Source organism: Hippocampus zosterae, chromosome 14, assembly GCF_025434085.1.
Source record: "Hippocampus zosterae strain Florida chromosome 14, ASM2543408v3, whole genome shotgun sequence".
NCBI classification, from domain to species: domain Eukaryota; kingdom Metazoa; phylum Chordata; class Actinopteri; order Syngnathiformes; family Syngnathidae; genus Hippocampus; species Hippocampus zosterae.
The window spans coordinates 18,597,471-18,616,337 of NC_067464.1; the positions used below are offsets into that span (position 1 = coordinate 18,597,471).

The 18,867-nt window shown below is 41.7% G+C and overlaps 1 protein-coding gene across 2 annotated transcripts in view; it reads left to right on the forward strand.

Moving 5' to 3' along the window:
- babam2 (BRISC and BRCA1 A complex member 2) overlaps nucleotides 1-18,867 on the forward strand; it is a 98,958-nt gene that overhangs the window by 31,328 nt on the left and 48,763 nt on the right. The window lies entirely within an intron of this gene.

Here is an 18,867-nt window from a genome sequence, read left to right on the forward strand (position 1 = left end):
ACGTACACACAAAACCCGAAACTAAGGATGGAAAGGCTTTAAAGAAATCACCAACAAGCCGAAATGAAATGTAGACAGATTGAAAGTGTGAGCGCACAACAAATTTCCACTCTGTGAACAGGAAATGATTGAATTCAGTGAATGCACAAATAATGTGTGATGGACATGGCCTCGAGGAATTACTGCACGATTCATTGATTGTACAGAAAAGCCGGTATGTGTGTCCGCTTCCAATAAGAATAAAGAGGCGTGCTGGCTGCACGTATGCAGTTGTCCCCTTGTTAGTCAAAGATAAGTCTGTGGCCATGACACGTGAGTGTTTATTTATTTATTTATGTATGTTGGGTGGATGTTCATGAATTAATTTCATGCCTTTTTTTTTGTTTTTTTGTTTTTAAATGGGTAACACTTGCATTAATTGTTCTAAAGAGCATTTATTTGGTTCCATGTCTCAGCCAACTTACATCAGTGTCAGTCTTGGAGATTTTTTGGGGTACTCATACACACTCTAAATTTCAGTTGCACGAATGAATTTAGGACCTGTACGCCGTACTCTAGATAAATTAGGCCCCTGGTTCTCACTGTCCCTCATGTTCACCAGGCAGGCTAGGAGGGATAATCATCATTTCATAATTTAGAGACAGATTCCTGCCCCTCAAAGTATTATTTTTTTCTTGCTGCATATTTCATGGAAAGTTTCTAGCCTCATCCTTGCACACAACTCTGTTGTTTTTCCAACAAGCTGTCATGCTGTACAGTATATTCACCAGGTTTTGGTGGGAAACTTTTGAATAACAAGTTGGGTGATACTGAAACTGGGTGATGCAAACACATGGTTGTCATCAAGGTGCTAGATATAATATTTTGATATTTTTAACTAAGTAAATATTTGAATGCAAAATCCTGTCTTCTTCATCTTTTTTTTGCATTGTAGCGCTATACTATATTTGTCAGGTATGGCATTTGTCAGGTATGGCATACGTAGGTTTAACACTTGGAAATTATGGATGAGCTTCGGCTCGCTTAGTGGAAAGTAATAACAATCAGCCTACACGCTGTCCACCTACGCAGCATAGGGAACTGAATAATGCAGCTGAAATATTGGACTTTGCTGAAAGGTTATACCAAAAACGTATGACCTGAATATTTATAGTGACAGTTATCATGCAATTAGTTTTGTCAGTGTCATTTCTGTCTGGGGTCAGTTCATTTCCCACGCGACACCTCTCTTCATCACATGTAATACTGTGTAATTGCTGCTGCGGAATAATTAAACTGCAGATTTATTCTACATCTTCACATCGCATATGGTATATCCTTTCATTGACGCAAGACACCCCTGACGTTTTATGAGACAATTGTAGATTCTTGACGATCACTTCTTCTCATTTTTTGGCACAAAAATAAATTCTAGGGTGGGGGGGTTGTGAACACACAACAGAGGAACAAACTACACAAACAACTCTGAGACAGTCCAGTCTCCTACAAAAGGAAAGATGACGGAAGTTCAACAGAGCACGAATGCAACGCATTCTAGCCGTACGTAATTAACTCTTCTCAAGCGTAGCGAGGTTGGCTACTGCCACCGCAAACGACCATTTGCTCCGGACCAAATTTTTAAACTGTAAGCCTTCACACATACCATTTTACATTGGTGCTGCCCCACAAACGAGCATTTGCTCCGGTTTAAGCTGTTTTCAGGGGCTACACCGGTGTAACTTTGCACGTGTGAATGCTCTACTAGGGCAGCACCGCCGCAGCACCGGAGCAAATGTTGCCGTCTGAATACCCCTTAAGTCATGCTGAGTCAAATGCCAAAGAATACAAGTGAGTTTTGAGGTGGGTTTTAAAGATGTGCAGCGAGGGGGGCTTGACGAATGTTCAGTGGGAGGTCATTCAAGATAGAGGGACCAGCAACGGAAAAGGCTCGATCCACTCTGAGCCTCCATTTAGTTCTTGGTACTTCTCAGTCGATTTTACGACAGTCTTTGGAGTGGGCCTTGAAGAATTACTACGGCAACTCGAATAATTTGACAACAAAAGAGGCTCAAGCAAAATATCTGCCTCGAGGCTACCTTTTACCCGAGTTATGTAGACACTTGTTGCGGGCACACAACACACGGTTTAGAAATGAATTGATGTGAGGGCTGAGAGCCAATAAATCATTTGTAAAAGACAGAGAATGTCCAAATTGTGGGATAATTTAAAGCTGCATGTATTTGTTTATTCAACATGTGAACACGGAGTTGTTAACAAGCATCTCTCACACAAGGCAAACATTGACGTTGACTAATGTAATGCAATCTACAAGTGTAGTTAATCATCCATAATAGCAAACGGCCCAGAAAATCTGGAGAAACCACTGCGTGTATGTGGCAAGGCCGAAAACCAACATTGGATGTCCGTGACATTGGATCCCGACACCAATGTGTAATGGATATCACCTCATGGCATCAGGAGACATTTCAGAAAACCTATGTACAGTTCGGCGCTACAGCCGTAAGTGCATCTTAAAACACACACACACTCTTAATATTATTTAGGTTACCACCTCAACCTCCAGATATTGGTAATTTATTTGGTGATATTGACAAATACTGCAGAATTGTTGGAGATGCAATTCTTTTGTCTCACCATAGAAGCAGTATTATGCTCCAAAATTCTGTTGACTGTTATTTGTTAATCTGTTTCAAAAGTGTGTCTTCTGTTTCGTCATTTCACAATTCGTAGTGGCCTTTTAAACTCGTCCTCAACAAATTCCTGTGTTAAAAACCTGCTTTTAAAGATGATATAAACTACAGTGAAACTCCTCTACAACGAAATGTTTGCAGTAAGACATTCTTCACAAGGGAACTTTTCACTATAGCACATTTATCTCAGATGTAAACACACACAAATTGTATGTGTGAAAAAAAGAAATTGTGAAATTTATGATCAGCATTCACTTGAGCAGAGCAGAAAAAAACGGGAATGGTTTTATTGCATTGATTTATTGCAATGATTTTTTCACACTGGGGGAGGGGGGGGGGAATTTCGCCCATGAAGGTTTCGTTGTAGAGGAGTTTCACTGCACCTGAATTTGCAAAACAAAATTCACAGCGCTACAATTAAGTATTAACTCTCGTGAAAAATCTATAACCCTCCTGAACAATATGAGTATAAAAATAGCCAGTTACTGTAGGTAGAGATCAGACAGTTGACCCTGTTTTAAATCCACCTCCCATCCAATGTGGATGTCCTTGCTGGAGGACAGTGTGTTTGGCAACAAAGCAGAAATGTGTTTCGACACAGGCAACCTTGCACAGGTAGCGATTGCTTAGCTGTGGCTAGTGGCCACAGTGTTGTGGAGGACAACCGCTACCTGGAGCGAAGCTTTTTGTGTGGTTTGCCCTCACCGGAGTGGACATGTTTACCTTCCTGTGTCGACTGGAAAGACGTGAGCTGGGGGAAGGATGCTAGTTGACTTATTAGTTTAAGGGGGGAAGCCTGTCGTTGCCAAAATGAAAGAGTTGGGAGGATATAGAGAGCAGAAAATGAAGGCTAGTCAAAAGCACACAATGTCTGTTGGCAGTTTGCTTTGTTTTGAAAGGTCATGTGTGCCTTTTGGATATTGTTGCAGTGTCTCATTCTTTTATTGTAGCTCAACCTCTGGGTTGACAACATTTGATGATGCTTTACCAATACTCTTTAGTAGTTTGTGTCTTAATATAGTTGTGAGATCCAGTTTCTGTCCCACAAGGTGATTGTTGACAAATACAACTGCCACCTGAACACCCATTAGGCCTAATTCACGAAGAAATGCATAAAAAAATTATTAATTTTATTGTATTCTCAAAATCACTGTCAGATTTGTGACACTTGCGCACCAGCAAACTTTTCAGCAGAAGTTCATAGTTTGAGAAGGGATATGTCATGCAGGACATGTAAACCGACACAGTTCCAAGTATTTTTCACAAGCGAGAGGTGGGGGATTAACTTAATCTTTGCATCCTCTAAAACATCCGCCATCCTTGCTTTGCGGTGATTCAATGTTAAGGTTTCACTGTCCTGCCAAAAAGGTTTTGGTTCCGATATTTTTATTATGTGACCAATGTTTGCATTATCCCCAAAATGTAATGGGAAATATTAACCCATCATTCAATGAAGTGAATCAAATACTGCACCAAAAACATGACCGCCAATAGACAAACTCACATTGATTGAACCGCCATGGTGGTGGTAATAAACCCATTTTCCCTTTAAAGTCTATGTGGGACAAACAAAACAAAAAGATGACCAAATCTATAGTAGCATTAGACCTACTGCTCACCATAAATGTCATTTTTCTGTAGTAACTACGTTTCAAATTTTCATCATCATCATTTTATTTATCTCCTGCCGTTATACAATATATCATCTTGTGTTTGCAACATGCTACTGAATGTTCAGCTGGATCAGTGTGGCGTGACAGCACGTTCATGTCGGTAGCCTCTGCTCTCGCTTCATTTGAGCTTTGTTTCCCCCCCAACAGCCCTGACCCTTGCCACCGGCTCCAAAGCTATTGGTGGCTCTGTTTTTGTGGATTTTGTGTCTGGTTGGTGTGAGATCAGTGTGTGTTTTGTGCTTGTGTGTGTCCGTGTAGGTGGCAAGGGTTTGTAGCTGATATTCGAGGTAACCCATGTCTGTTTGAAAGTTCTTGATTGTGGATTACAAAAATATATACCGGTACATAGCATCAACATTTTACAAATCTTACAATACCTTAGTTTCATTTTGTGGGGCTAGTGTTCTTATGACATCAAAATTTGGAATTTGATACCATGCTTGCCTCAATTACATCAATGCTGGTACTGAAACGATACCTTGACAAGAAACGTAATCGTCAGTAGTGGAATAATAACTGACAGCTAACCAACATTAAAATATTTTTTAAATTCTGTATTAATTTAAAAAATGAATTAGGATATTAATTCATTAACATTTTTGAGGAAAACAAAATTGAAGCGTTTGAGATCAAATGAACATAAACCATTTTTAAATACCATATTTTCCACACTAAAAGGTCAACTGCATTATGAGGCGCACCTTCAATGAATAGCTTATTTTATAATTTTTTTCATACAATGAGTGCACCGCATTATAAGACGCAATCTACAATGCATCCACTAGATAGAGCCAGGCTCAAGGAAACACAAACAGAACGATCAATAAACCAGCGACACAGTTCACTTTACCAACAGCAAGTTATAACATTGACTCGTTAACGTTGAACTCTCTTGCCACTGCTCTATTTCCATGTTCGACTGCGTAATCGATCGCCTTAAATTTGAACTCTGCGTTGTCAGCTTGTCTCAAGCAAAGAGCCATTTTGGGGTCGAAATGTGACCGTAATGATCATACACAAGGCACATCAGATTTTAAGACGTTGTGAGCTTTTAAGAAAATGGAAGGCTTTTAGGTGCGCCTTTTAGTTCAGAAAATACGGTACTACTGATAATTTTATGCACAGAAAATGGCGTCGTGTAAAAAAAATAAAGTCTGAGGGCACCAAAAGATTTCTTTAGCCTTTAGGCAATATAAAATCTCACAGGATATTTAATGTTTGACATCCCAACCATTAATACTGGGTAAATTTGCCGAATGGAGGATCAAAGCTAGCTGGTTGATTATACCAGTCAACAGATTTCCAATTATCACTCGTCCTCCTGGATCTCGCTGCTTTGAACTTTGGGATGTTAGCAGTTTCCGTCCAATTGTGTCACACAACTGGCACATAGAGACAGATAGCCATTTACATGACCAGTTGAGACTCCCAGCCTATCGATATGTTGGACATGTCATTGCACAATTTAGGAATTTATTGAACTGAGCTAGTCATCAAAGTCATCCACTTGGACAATAAAGGCCATTCACAAATAAAAGCCAGTTTTCCCTCCAGAAAAAGAAACGACTCATCAATGCAATTACCTTCTGGCACAGGTATCAAAGTCAAAGCCCCGGGGGCCAGATGTGGCCTGCCACATCATTTTAAGTGGCCCGCAAAAGCAAGTCAATGATAACAACTTCCATGATGCTTGCTAAAATCTGTACCGAAATTTCAAATTTTCATGTGTCATAAATCAGTGACATACTGAAAGCATTTTCTTGTGACCAAACCCCTCATTGCAATAGTTGAATAAAACGTTATTCTTGACTTCCTTATTATATAGTTTGAGTCATAATGGCCCTCCAAGGGAAACGGTAATTATAAAGTGGCCCGCAACAAAAATGAGTTTCACACCTCTGCCTTTGGTGAATGAAGCTCTTTTTGACACATCAATATTCGAGTTAACTGATAAGCCCATTTGAGTGATATTGCTAGTTTGGACTGAAACATCAAGGTCTGTGGCCAGTGTCTATTTGATTTAACTATGAAGTCCTGTGGGATGTTGTTAATGAGTCCCTTGCGCAGTACTTACGATGTTCTCTGCGCAGGCAATTTTCAATCCAATCATCACTTCCGTAGGCATGGTCGCTCCATTTTGTTGTATGCTTCCATATCTACGATAGAGAGTTAGATGACTGATTCATATTGCATTTGTTCATATTGCACGTAAACACAGGTTACCCTTTACATGAATTATAGTATAAGGCAACATTGTTTCATTCCAGAAAGGCATTTTTGCAGTTGCAAAAATAAATGCCCCTTAGCTAGCCCACATATTGCAGAAAATTGCCACTTTTTTATGGTATCTGTACTTTTTTTTTTGTTCCTGTGATACAGGAATGCTAACCGCAATGACGCTGTACTGCATCGAACATTGGATTTAATCCCTGAACCCAACCCTGACCTCCTTGCCATGAGAGATACAGTATGTGCCAACCGCTCTGCTGTCTCCTCAATAAACACTGATTCAAAATGTTACAAAACCCTCGACATGTTTCTACAGCAACACAGTAATAAGCGTAACTGACACTGAACATGGGATTTAATTTCTCAAGAAAATCTGTGTCAGCTATGAACAAGTGATAACGGTCGTGTTTTTAGAGAACCTCATTCAAATATTTGAATTCTTTTACCCCCATGAATATAAAAGAGGTTTATTTCAGAAACATTTTCTCGAGGTTATTTCAAGTGCAATTTTTGTTTGTCCATCTTTCGTTCAGCAACTGGTGTCTCACCCACAGTGCAAAACTGACCTGAGGGAGCGTTACCTATCACCCTAGGCACTGTTGCATCCTCATTTTCTTATTGGTCTGGTCAGGTTGCACGGTTCACCAAAGCATTTGCATCAAATTATTTTTTCCCTGATTCATTTTCATTTTGCATTCTCTCGCTGTTCAAAATCATCCCCACATTGCAAAATAGCGTCAAAAATAAATGAAATAAATGGTAATAAATGAAAAATAAATGAAATAAATGGCTAAATTGTTCTTGATTATTCTCCGTTTACCAATGTCGTCGTTACCACACCAGAAGGGGAGAGAGTGAATCAATTTTTCCCAGTGGTCACGGTGGAGAAACTAATGACAGATTGAGCGTATTTATAGGCTCGTCAAGGGAGTGAAGGGGACAAGCGTGTTGCAGTTCGAGTGTCAGTGCGGTGTTTTGCTTTCTAATTTCTCAATGGTTCAAATTGATATAAGGAGTCGTACACTTACAGAAACTTAAATTCTCGAGATTTGCTTTCCCCATCTTCGCAGGTGCCATAAACGCAGCTTCCGGTCTCCAGGGGAAGACGTTGAGTTTGGAGTGTCTGGGGGAACTTTTGTGAGATCACTGGTTACAATACTGGATGTGAGGGTGTGTCTCTATTTCAAGTGTCTCAAGTTCTTTCACACCGATACTTTTCAGTCAAGCTTGAATTACCTTGTTTAACATATTGGGGTGTTTGGGGTATTAAAGAAATATTATCAAAATATTTAATCAAGCAAAAAAAATTGGACTGTGTATTATGAGAAATGTGGGATTATTAACATTGGCAGCAGAGACCATCCCTCGAGCAGAGAGATTATGTTTGCTGCAATTTTGTGGATCCAATCAGTAACGTCATTAAACACTCAGCAAATTATGTCTTTACAACCGATCACTGATTTTGCATTAAAAAACATCAAAATAAAATTATCTGCCGATCCCATGCAGACGATCAGATCTGTGTAAAGTCTAGTTTTTGGAATGCAGGAGGAAGCCAAATTATCTCGAGAAACCACCACATGGGGAAAACATCTAAACTCTCCTACACAGGAAGGCCCAAGCTGACATTCGAACCCAGAACCTCTCCACGTTGTGCCAAATATTATTTTGTGTCATATACTTGGTTCACCATGTAATTCAGTTGTATTTATTTATTTATTTTTTGCATTGAATGTTGCATTGTTCATGTTTTAGGAAGATGGCTTTGTAAAACATCAGCTACAAGCCCAATTGGTCGCGGCTGCAGTTATCGTGCCTTTCCGGTTGCCACATAATTGTCACATCTTTCTCAACTTCTCACGGGGCTTTCGTTGTTGTGGTTTTCTGTCCGGCTATCGTCCCACTATGTCTGACAGTTGAGATTTTGGAGAAGTCGTGGCTGAAGATGGCCTATTTGGTCACAGGTCTTTCCCAATTCTCTACATATCTCAAAAACGACACGCACAAACATACTTCAACGCAAACATATCTTCACGCACTCATTTTTATGGAGATATAACATGTAAAAATGACACACAAAAATCGTGGCTCATGACCTAGGACTCTTTGACCCATCTTTAAGAATCTGTTGGTCTGTGATTAAATTAAACGTCAGTCGGTCATTGCAGCCTGCTTTGTATTCACCACTCGTCTTTTTTTTGGGGGGGGGGGGCGTAACGTACACAGCTCCACATGAGCGGTTTCCCTATATTTACACGACATATCTTGCTTCAAGAAAAAAAGCTAGCTCCTTTTGCGTGACTGTCAAGAAATTGTCCCAAAGCAAGTGGTTGTAATTTGTGGCCTTGCATGGTAAACAGTGACTCAGGAGCTCAGGAATCTTAAGAGCTATAAAATAATTGTAGGTTCATCCCAAATGTCCCTATGTGGCTTATTGCCTCAGCTCACCATTCGAAGCTACACACACAAACTCACACACACACACAAAGTTGTTTTCCCCACCGCAGTTGCAGTGTAATGTTTACCACAGCCCTCAAGTCTGTTCATTGCAATCGTTATTCACGAAACAAATATGTTTTTGTCCTTCAAATGGAGGCGAAGTGCCTGTTAAGTGTATTTAGGTTGTTCATAATGTAGGAAATGTTTCTAATTGTCAAGGAACATTCGTATCTGATTTTACTCTGAAAAATAGTGTTTCATCAAAGATAATCTTTGGAATATCATCAAAATTGGAAACTCTTTTGTGTGTTCTTAAATCTACTCATCTAAATCCTTTTTCTGAGTGGGGGAAAAACATAAAAACTGAAATCTTGGATATTTTAATTGTTTTGGGACGGCTTTTTTATTATTGCAAAAATGTCACGAGAATTTTATGTAACTTTAAGTATTGAATGGCATCTAACTCATTTTTCTGAAGTAGAGGGAAAGTTTGCTGGTCCACACACTCTTTTAGCTTGCAAAGTATAAAAGAAAATTATTTTTTTAAGAAACATTTAAAATTTACAGTTAATGCCACCTTTGAAAATATATACCACTGTTGATGCAAAATCAGGGGAAAATCAAATCTATCCAGCAGATTTTTAGTTTTCATGGTGCTTTTGAAAATCCTGTTGCAGAGTGATGGCGTGTCTGTTTAGTACTGTGACATGGCATTTAGGAGGAAGGCAAGTTGCCCAAAAGACATCGTCAAGTAATTGCCAGTTTGGGCTTCACTAATGCAGTGTACGACTGAAATCTGAAAAGGCCAGCCAATGCTTCCACGCAGATAAACAATTATGCGCCTTTTTAATGGTAGATGTACTATAGCTTGGTATACGCTTCAAGATGAATTTAAATGTCACTCATCTCGGAAACAAAACTAGTAAGTGAGTGTAAATTAGGAATTGGTCCTCTCAAAATGCGATTATCGTTCCTGTATGCCATAACTGTAGGCCATGGTGGCTTTGGCACGATACAAATGGCAGGAAATGCAACATCTTTGTCTTAGATTTGCTGATACAGCAAACTGAAACTGAAGTTAAAAAAAGAAGGAACCGGTGAGTTGGGGAATGTGGGTTTCATCAGTCCTCAGTTTGGTTCATTTGTGATTAGACAAAAGGCCTCTGTGATCATGGCTGCACACTAAAAACAAGTGTCAAAAATAACCCAAATGGGTTTATTTTTAACCCAGTCATGAGGTCATTATCGCAACATCCTAACCGTAGTTAATTTGACTCGGCATGATGGGTTGGTCGATTAACTGCAAATCTTTGTTTTTTGGACTATTGTACATATTTTTTGTTCAGCAATTTATCCAAAACCTAGCTCATAGCCCATGAGCAAAATTCCAATACATTACAGTTCAATCTTTCAGAATAATAACTGTATTACATTGCCAATCGTTAGAAAACTGTTGAACTCCAACCCTCCAACCCTCTTTGCTTGCGTAGAAGGACAAATTTGCTGTCAAAGTATTCATAAACCAACAGTTGAGGTAAACTATTGCAAATCAGTTCCCACAACACTACAACCCATTCAACCATGGACTAAGTCAGCGGTCCCCAACCTTTTTTGGCCCATGGACTGGTTAAATGTCAGACAGTATTTTCAGGGACCGGCCTTTAAATGCAACAAAATAATATGATATGACCTGCATGAAAACTGTGGTATTTTCGTAACATAATAATAAACACGAATCATGAGACGAAGAATGTCCGATCTGGCCGCAACACTCTCTGGTCGGTATGGTAATGTTTAAACGTGCCTTCAAAATAAGATACATCACAAATAGAAAGTGCACGAAAATTACGACTCACCATCGCTTTATTTTATGCAGAGCAGGCTTGGTGCGTGGAAATCTCCCGTTGAGATAAATCCGTGTTTTAAGTAGGACTCCTGATTTTTTTATTTATTTCAAAATAAAACATCTTTCAGATTCCGAAATCAATAAAGTGGATCTAATGTAAGTTATTTGTTCTTTCTGTGCGGTCCGGTACCAAATGACCCATGGACCGGTGCCAGTCCGCGGCCCAAGGGTTGGAAACCACTGGACTAAGTGACCCATGGCAGGTGCTGTTGTCAGAGGTGACAGGTTAACCTTTTGAGATTAATATAACTTTGTTAATTTTATATAACTAATAAACAGCTAATTGGCAACTCGATAGGTTCATTATAACTTGCAAGGTAGCAAGGCACCAGTCAACACTATTATAACGTTCTTGCTAGTAACTAAGTGCTTGCTAGTAAAGCAATTCGAATTATTAGTAGATCAAAATATACGGAACCCACAAATCCACTATTTATCAAATTAAATACAATGAAATTTTATGACCTGGTTGACAACCCTTTAAGAAGTGTAAAAAAAAAAGTGATCACTCAAAAAATATATTAACAATAGAATCATTGTTAAAAATGCCATGCAAAATATTTGTACCCTCACCATTAAGTCAAGAACAAAAAGTTCAAATCAGTTCCAGACAAAATAATGAACAGTATCAATTTAAAACAACTAGTAACAGTTTCAGTGCGAATGAAGTACCAATTATCAGTAACATGAAGTTGAGCTAACAGCCTGCAAACGCTGCAGCTCAGTTCACAAGCACATATTCCACTTTCCCCCAAAAAATCATGCTACTTTGGACTGCTGGCAGCTTAGAGATGACAATTTGTTGAAAGATAAACCATAGGTAAAACATTCAATAACCCAGTACTTGGTTACCGCAGATGAAAAAAACTCAACTGTATGGTTTCACCCAAAGTGAGATAGGGTGTTTGCTCTCTGAAGCCCACAATAAGATAAACCAGGTAGAAGATGAATAGTTGGATAGATGGATGGATGCATGGATGAATAGATGGATGGATGGTATGCATGGAAAATACAAATACTACTGTAACTTTATGAATGTGACGAATATGTTTGGGTAAGCTGTTCAGATAATGGAATTACGTATTTCCCAAGTGTGTTCACGTCTCTCTCAATACGTTTGTCATGTGGTTTCCATTCCGAAGAGAATGTTGGTGGATCGGTTTATGAATGGAAAACATTGATTTGATTGCTCTAGTTTGTTCATTTCTCCCTTCAAAAGTTGTCTTTGAGGTTTCCATGCCGAGTTTTGAAGTGTGATGCCTTTCCGAAAGTTTTGTCTGATACCTTAAATCTGCAATTGTTACCTCTGGCAAGTAGTCTCTTTCCCTGTCTTTTTTTGTCTGTCTACAGCAGGCATGTCCAAAGTCCGGCCCGCGGGCCAAATCCGGCCCGCGGTCGAATTTCATCCGGCCCTCGGCCCCCGTCATAAAATCAGTGCCGTCTGGCCCGCAGGTTGGGCGCAATGGAACACGTGTTGCATTGACTGAGGTCTCGTAGACTGGTGAGTGATGTTTCATAGAGTACTGCTTCCCTCTAGTGGCTAAATGAGTCATAGCATTCACTAAATGAGTAATAGCATTTAGACACTAGAGGGCATCACTCACGAGTTAACAAGACATCACTCCGTGTTTATATTGACTGATATGTCATATTTCAAATGATCCTTGCAGTTGTGGATATGTGTATTGCTTGTTCATTTCCCTGTTGTTCGAGTCAAAGGTTTTGTGACTATTGAAAAGTCACGGTGATACATTTTATGTTTCAAATCAATCAATTTGCACTCAGGAGACTTCTGTTTAAGAAAAAGTCCAGTGAATAAGCAGTTGCATGTGATTTACCTGTTTCAAATGAACCAAAAGAAATTCTTAAGATTGTTGAAATTAAAATAAAAATGGAAATGTGAAACAGACTGGCTTACTAAAATTTGTTGAACAATATTGTTCTTCAATGTAAAGAATGTCAGCCAAGGTCGGCCCCCCGACATTTTACCACATAAAATCTGGCCCCCTTGGCAAAAAGTTTGGACACCCCTGGTCTACAGGATTATGCAAAACTAGCAGACAGTTTGCAATGTGACCCAAGAGAAATCTCATTACATCTTGTCGTTCAAAAAGGGAAGATAGAGGATCACACCAGGAGATTTCGTTCTCACAAAATATTACAGATAAGTCAGTTAGTCGTTTCAGTAGTTTTGAAGAATGAGTTCTTGGCCTTGGTGGAAATCTGTGCTTCAGTTTGACTGCATTTCTTGTTGATATTTCAGTCTCCTTGTCAGAGCTTCAAATCGTCAGCATCCTTGAGTGAATTTCATAAGCCCAACATGTTTTTGTGTCCCGCTGTGGCCATTGCCAGGTGGTTTAGCATCTGGTAGCCCACCGTTGTAGCCTTCCGAGAAAAACTCTCAAAATGGGAAAACTTAATGGCTGTCTGTCTGAAGTTGCTTAATGTTAACATGCTATCATCTTGTCCTAGTACTCTATGATCTTTCTTAAATCAAAGGACACCTGCGCATTGGCGTGTAAAATTAATCATGGTTTATATAGATAATCATTAACGCACATGACTAATTTTCAAGACCTCCCTGAAAAGAACTGCTTAAATGGCGCAGGAACAAAACATTCTTGGCAAACCCAGCGATTTCATCACCACTTTATAGACCATATTTTTTCCCACTCTTTTTTCATTATAGTGTACTCTGTAAAAATGTCACAAGGCACATATTGTATAGTGTATACAAACAACCACTCATGGACACCTAGGAACAATTTCAAATTGTCAATTAACCCGAAGACAGATGGGATAGGCTCCAGCATGCTCTGTGACCCTTGTGAGGATAAAAGCAGATCAGAAAATGGATGGATGGAATTAACCTACCATGCATTTTTTTTTGTGTGTGTAGCAACTACCTGATGGAAAAGAGAAAGGCTCTCCCATGCTACCCATCTATTAATTTGAAAGCCCTCTATGGTTTTAAAATTTGGAATTCAAACCAAATATGAGCTTTTTTCCTCCTTTTTGACTCACGACTAAAAAAGGTCCAACTTCTACAATGTGTATTATGATAAAATTATCCATCTATCCACCCATCCATCTTCTATTGCTTATCCGGAGTCAGGTCATAGGGGCAACAGCTGATATGTCCCTCTCCCCAGCCACTTGGGGAGGAGGAGCGGCTCAACTTTGAGCCCCTCCCGGATGACCGAGCTTCTCACTTTATCTCTAAGGGAGATCCCAGACACCCTGTGGAGAAAACCCATTTCAGCCGCTTGTATCCGGGATCTCGTTCTTTCGTTCAGGACCCCTAGCTCGTGACCATAGGTGAGGGTTAGAACAGAGATCGACCAGTAAATTGAGAGCTTCGCCTTTTGGCTCAGCTCCCTCTTCACCACGATAGACCGATCCAAACTCTGCATCACAGCAGACGCTGTGAGGGGAACAAATTATGAGTCGGGGAAAAAAAATCTACAACAGATCTGCGATGTATTTATCTGAGAAATATGCTCTTGTCATTTCTCATAAAAATTGGTATTTAAACATTGTTTTATGAGTTTTTCTTGTTTCATTAGTTTCTGTAGGATCACTTGTCCATATGTTCTCTATGTCCTTAAGTGTTTTGAAAGGCGCTTATAAATGTATTATTATTATTCTAGAAAATCATTGAACGCTGCCATGTTGCGGCTGTAACATATCTTATGGATATTTATACTGTGGCGTAATGCGCCACTGATTCATGAGCAGTGGAAGCTATCAGATGCATCTATCTAATGCATCTTGAGGCTTACCCCTATCGCTGCTATTCATATCAGCGGCGAAGAATAAGGGCAGTGACACAAAGTGTTCCCAGAATATTGGGTAGTATGCGATTTACATCTGGTGTGACGTGCACATGAGTGGCGCGAGAGAATGCAAGTGAGGAGAGTATGAGTGTGCAGCAGGTGCGCTGAAAGTCAGCCATCGAACATTTTATTCCGTTACCAAAGTGCCAGAGCAAATGTTTGCAGCTGAAATGGTATGAATAAACCCACAGTTGAATAAACAATATGACGTCATGTCTCGTCTTCGTCATGTCTTGTCTTCAACTGTCTTTCACCATTGCTGTTACAGTCACAGGGTCGAGAGGCGCCCTACCAGCTCAATGAGGCAAATACAGCCATAAGTTGACAAAACCTGAAAAAGTATCTGAACAAAAGTGAAGGCTCTTTTATCCTTTAACACCTGTGCGCTAACACTACACTGTGTCGTAACTATATTTTGATTGTAAGTCAAATTTATTTCTATAGTCTTTAATCACAAAAAACGTCTCAACGGGCCTCACGTACACAGTTGACAAACATTAACAACATCCTCTGACCTTAACCCCACAGGAAGGCAAGGAAAAAGTCAAACACAACCTTGAGAAAGAGCAGCATCTTTCAGGGGGGGGGAGGGTCCAGGATGACCAAGCTACAATGGATGCCGAGTGGGCAACATTTAACACACTCTGGTCCCTATACAATTAACAGTCAATTCAATAAGATGAAGAGCTGCAGGAAGACACCCAAATAGAAGTGTGTGTGTGTGTGTGTGTGTGTGTGTGTGTGTGTGTGTGTGTGTGCGTGCGTGTGTGAGTGTGTGTGCGTGTGTGTGTGTGTGTGTGTGTGTGTGTGTGTGTGTGTATATATATATATGAGCGGCTGGATAGCTCAGTTGGTAAGGCGGTTTGGCATACGGGAGACGGTGGTTCGAATCCCGCTTGGGGCAAAAATGAGCACATAACACCATCCAGTGTGGGTCCTTGGGCAAGATCCTTCACGCTCATGCCTACCTCATACAATGATGAGAGACAATAAAACGAATGACATGCCGGCTCAGACGTCGCCCGGCCAAACAAGGTCTGCGTCAGGTGCTGGGGAACCAGAGCACTTTGATGAAAAATGGGCTACTGGAACAAAGCGGAGATGGGCGAGATGCGATAACATGGCTCTGTTGGAATGCTACTACTCAAGCTACCCTAGTCAGAGGGGTTACATGCAGAGAATGTGGGCTAAATGGTTACTTCGAAACCCACAATGGCCAGCCCCAATGAATGAAATGCTGAGCGAGGCAGCAACTGACCTGAAAGCAAAGATCACGGCGAGAATGAAAGCTGGGCAACCTAGAAACCGATTACAACGGCTATGTGAAGTACCATCTGAAAGTCTCATAGAAAGTGTGAATGCAGCACTGAGGGCGATCCCTACCGTAACGATCACAGAAACCAATGAGCTGATATACGCTTCAGCATCAGTGATCCTGGAGACTCTGGGCTATAAGAGCAACCATGGAAGCCATGAGATACGTTACCCACCATGGAAAAGACGGTTGGAGGCTAAGATCAAGGCGGCCCGGAAAGATGTGAGTCAATTGACGGAGGCCCAGAGAGGTGTGATGAAAAGGCCGATACCCGAGAGGTACATCCAGATGACCATACCTGAAGCACTCGAAACTGCCAAACAAAGGCTCCAAGCCTTGTCCAGTCGCCTAAAGCGGTACACGAAAGAGAATGAGGCCAGACGAATAAACAGGCTGTTCGCAACACAACCGGCGAAAGTGTACGCTCAGTGGCAGGGTCCTAACAACCGAGCTGACCCACCAAGACTAGAAACTGAAAGGTACTGGAAAGGCATATGGGAGAAGGAGGTTGCACATAACAGCAGTGCACAATGGCTGGTGACCCTGAGAGGAGGAGCACAGCAACCTCCCTGAACAGAACCCGGTTACCATAACAGTGGCAGACATACAGGAAAGAGTCTCAGATATGAAGAACTGGACAGCACCAGGCCCGGACATGGTCCACACTTACTGGCTAAAGAAACTCACAGCACTCCATGAGCGCCTAGCAGTACAAATGAACCAGCTGCTGAGGGATAGGACTCACCCAGAATGGCTAACCAAAGGGCGAACGATCCTGATCATGAAGGATCCCTCGAAGGGTGCAGCCCCATCCAACTATCGGCCAATAACCTGTCTCTCCACAACATGGAAGCTCATGTCAGGCATCATTGCGGCTAAGATAAGTGGACACATGGATCAATACATGAACGAAGCACAGAAGGGCATTGGTAGAGATACCAGAGGAGCCAAACATCAGCTCCTGGTTGACAGAACAGTCGCACAAGACTGCAGGTCCCGACTTACCAACCTGTGCACAGCTTGGATTGATTACAAGAAAGCCTATGACTCGATGCCACATACATGGATCACTGAATGCTTGGAGTTGTATAAGGTGAACAGGACCCTAAGAGCCTTCGTTGCGAACTCGATGAGGATGTGGAAAACCACACTTGAAGCCAATGGCAAGCCACTTACCCAAGTGTCCATCAAATGTGGCATATACCAAGGTGATGCACTCTCCCCACTGCTGTTCTGCATAGGACTGAACCCCCAAAGCCAAGTAATCACCAAGACAGGCTATGGATACCGCCTCAGAAATGGAGCTACAATCAGTCACCTCCTCTACATGGATGACATAAAGCTGTATGCTAAGAGCGAAAGGGACATAGATTCCCTGATCCACACAACCAGGATCTACAGCAGCGACATCGGGATGTCATTCGGGCTTGAGAAATGTAGTCGGATGGTGACTAAGAGAGGAAGGGTAGTCCGCACTGAAGGGGTCTCACTCCCTGAAGGAACAATAGCAGACATTGAGGACAGCTACAAGTACCTTGGTATACCACAAGCCAATGACAACCTCGAACTGGCAACAAGGAAAGCGGCTACAGCCAAATACCTCCTGCGAGTGAGGCAAGTCCTAAGAAGCCAGCTCAATGGCAAGAATAAGACCCGGGCAATAAACAGCTATGCCCTGCCAGTGATCAGATACCCTGCAGGAATAATAAGGTGGCCAAAGGAAGAGATTCAGACCACGGACGTTAAGACCCGAAAGCTCCTAACCATGCATGGAGGGTTCCATCCCAAATCCAGCCCCCTGAGACTGTACGCAAGCCGAAAGGAAGGAGGCCGGGGACTAGTGAGTGTGAGAGCCACTGTCCAGGATGAAACATCCAAGCTCCATGAATACATCAAGGAGAAGGCTCCAACGGATGACGTACTCAGAGAATGTCTCAGACAATGGGGAACAGAAGATGAGGCGCTGGAAGAGGGACCATCATGGGAGGACAAGCCCCTACACGGGATGTACCACCGGACCATAACTGAAGTGGCTGATCTCAAGAAGTCCTATCAGTGGCTAGAGAGGGCTGGCCTGAAGGACAGCACAGAGGCACTCATCCTGGCTGCTCAGGAGCAGGCCTTGAGCACCAGAGCCATCGAGGCCCAGATATACCACACCAGACAAGACCCAAGGTGTAGGTTGTGCAAAGAGGCACCTGAGACGATCCAACACATAACTGCAGGGTGTAAGATGCTGGTAGGGAAAGCCTACATGGAACGCCATAACCAGGTGGCTGGCATAGTCTACCCCGACATCTGTGCGGAGTATGGACTGGAAACCCCTAGGTCAAAATGGGAAACACCTCCGAAGGTGGTGGAGAATGACAGAGCAAAGATCCTGTGGGACTTCCAGATCCAGACTGACAAGATGGTAATGGCGAACCAACCAGATATCGTGATCATAGATAAAGGGCAGAGGAAAGCCGTTGTAGTGGATGTAGCGGTCCCAAGTGATGGAAACATCAGGAAGAAGGAACATGAGAAACTCGAGAAATACCAAGGGCTCAGAGAGGAGCTGGAGAGAGCCTGGAAGGTAAAGGTGACAGTCGTGCCTGTGGTGGTCGGAGCACTCGGGGCAGTGACCCCCAAACTAGATGAGTGGTTGCAACAGATCCCGGGAACAACATCAGACATCTCAGTCCAGAAATGTGCAGTGCTGGGAACAGCAAGGATACTGCGCAGAACCCTCAAGCTTCCTGGCCTCTGGTAGAGGACCCAAGCAGAATGAGGGACACCA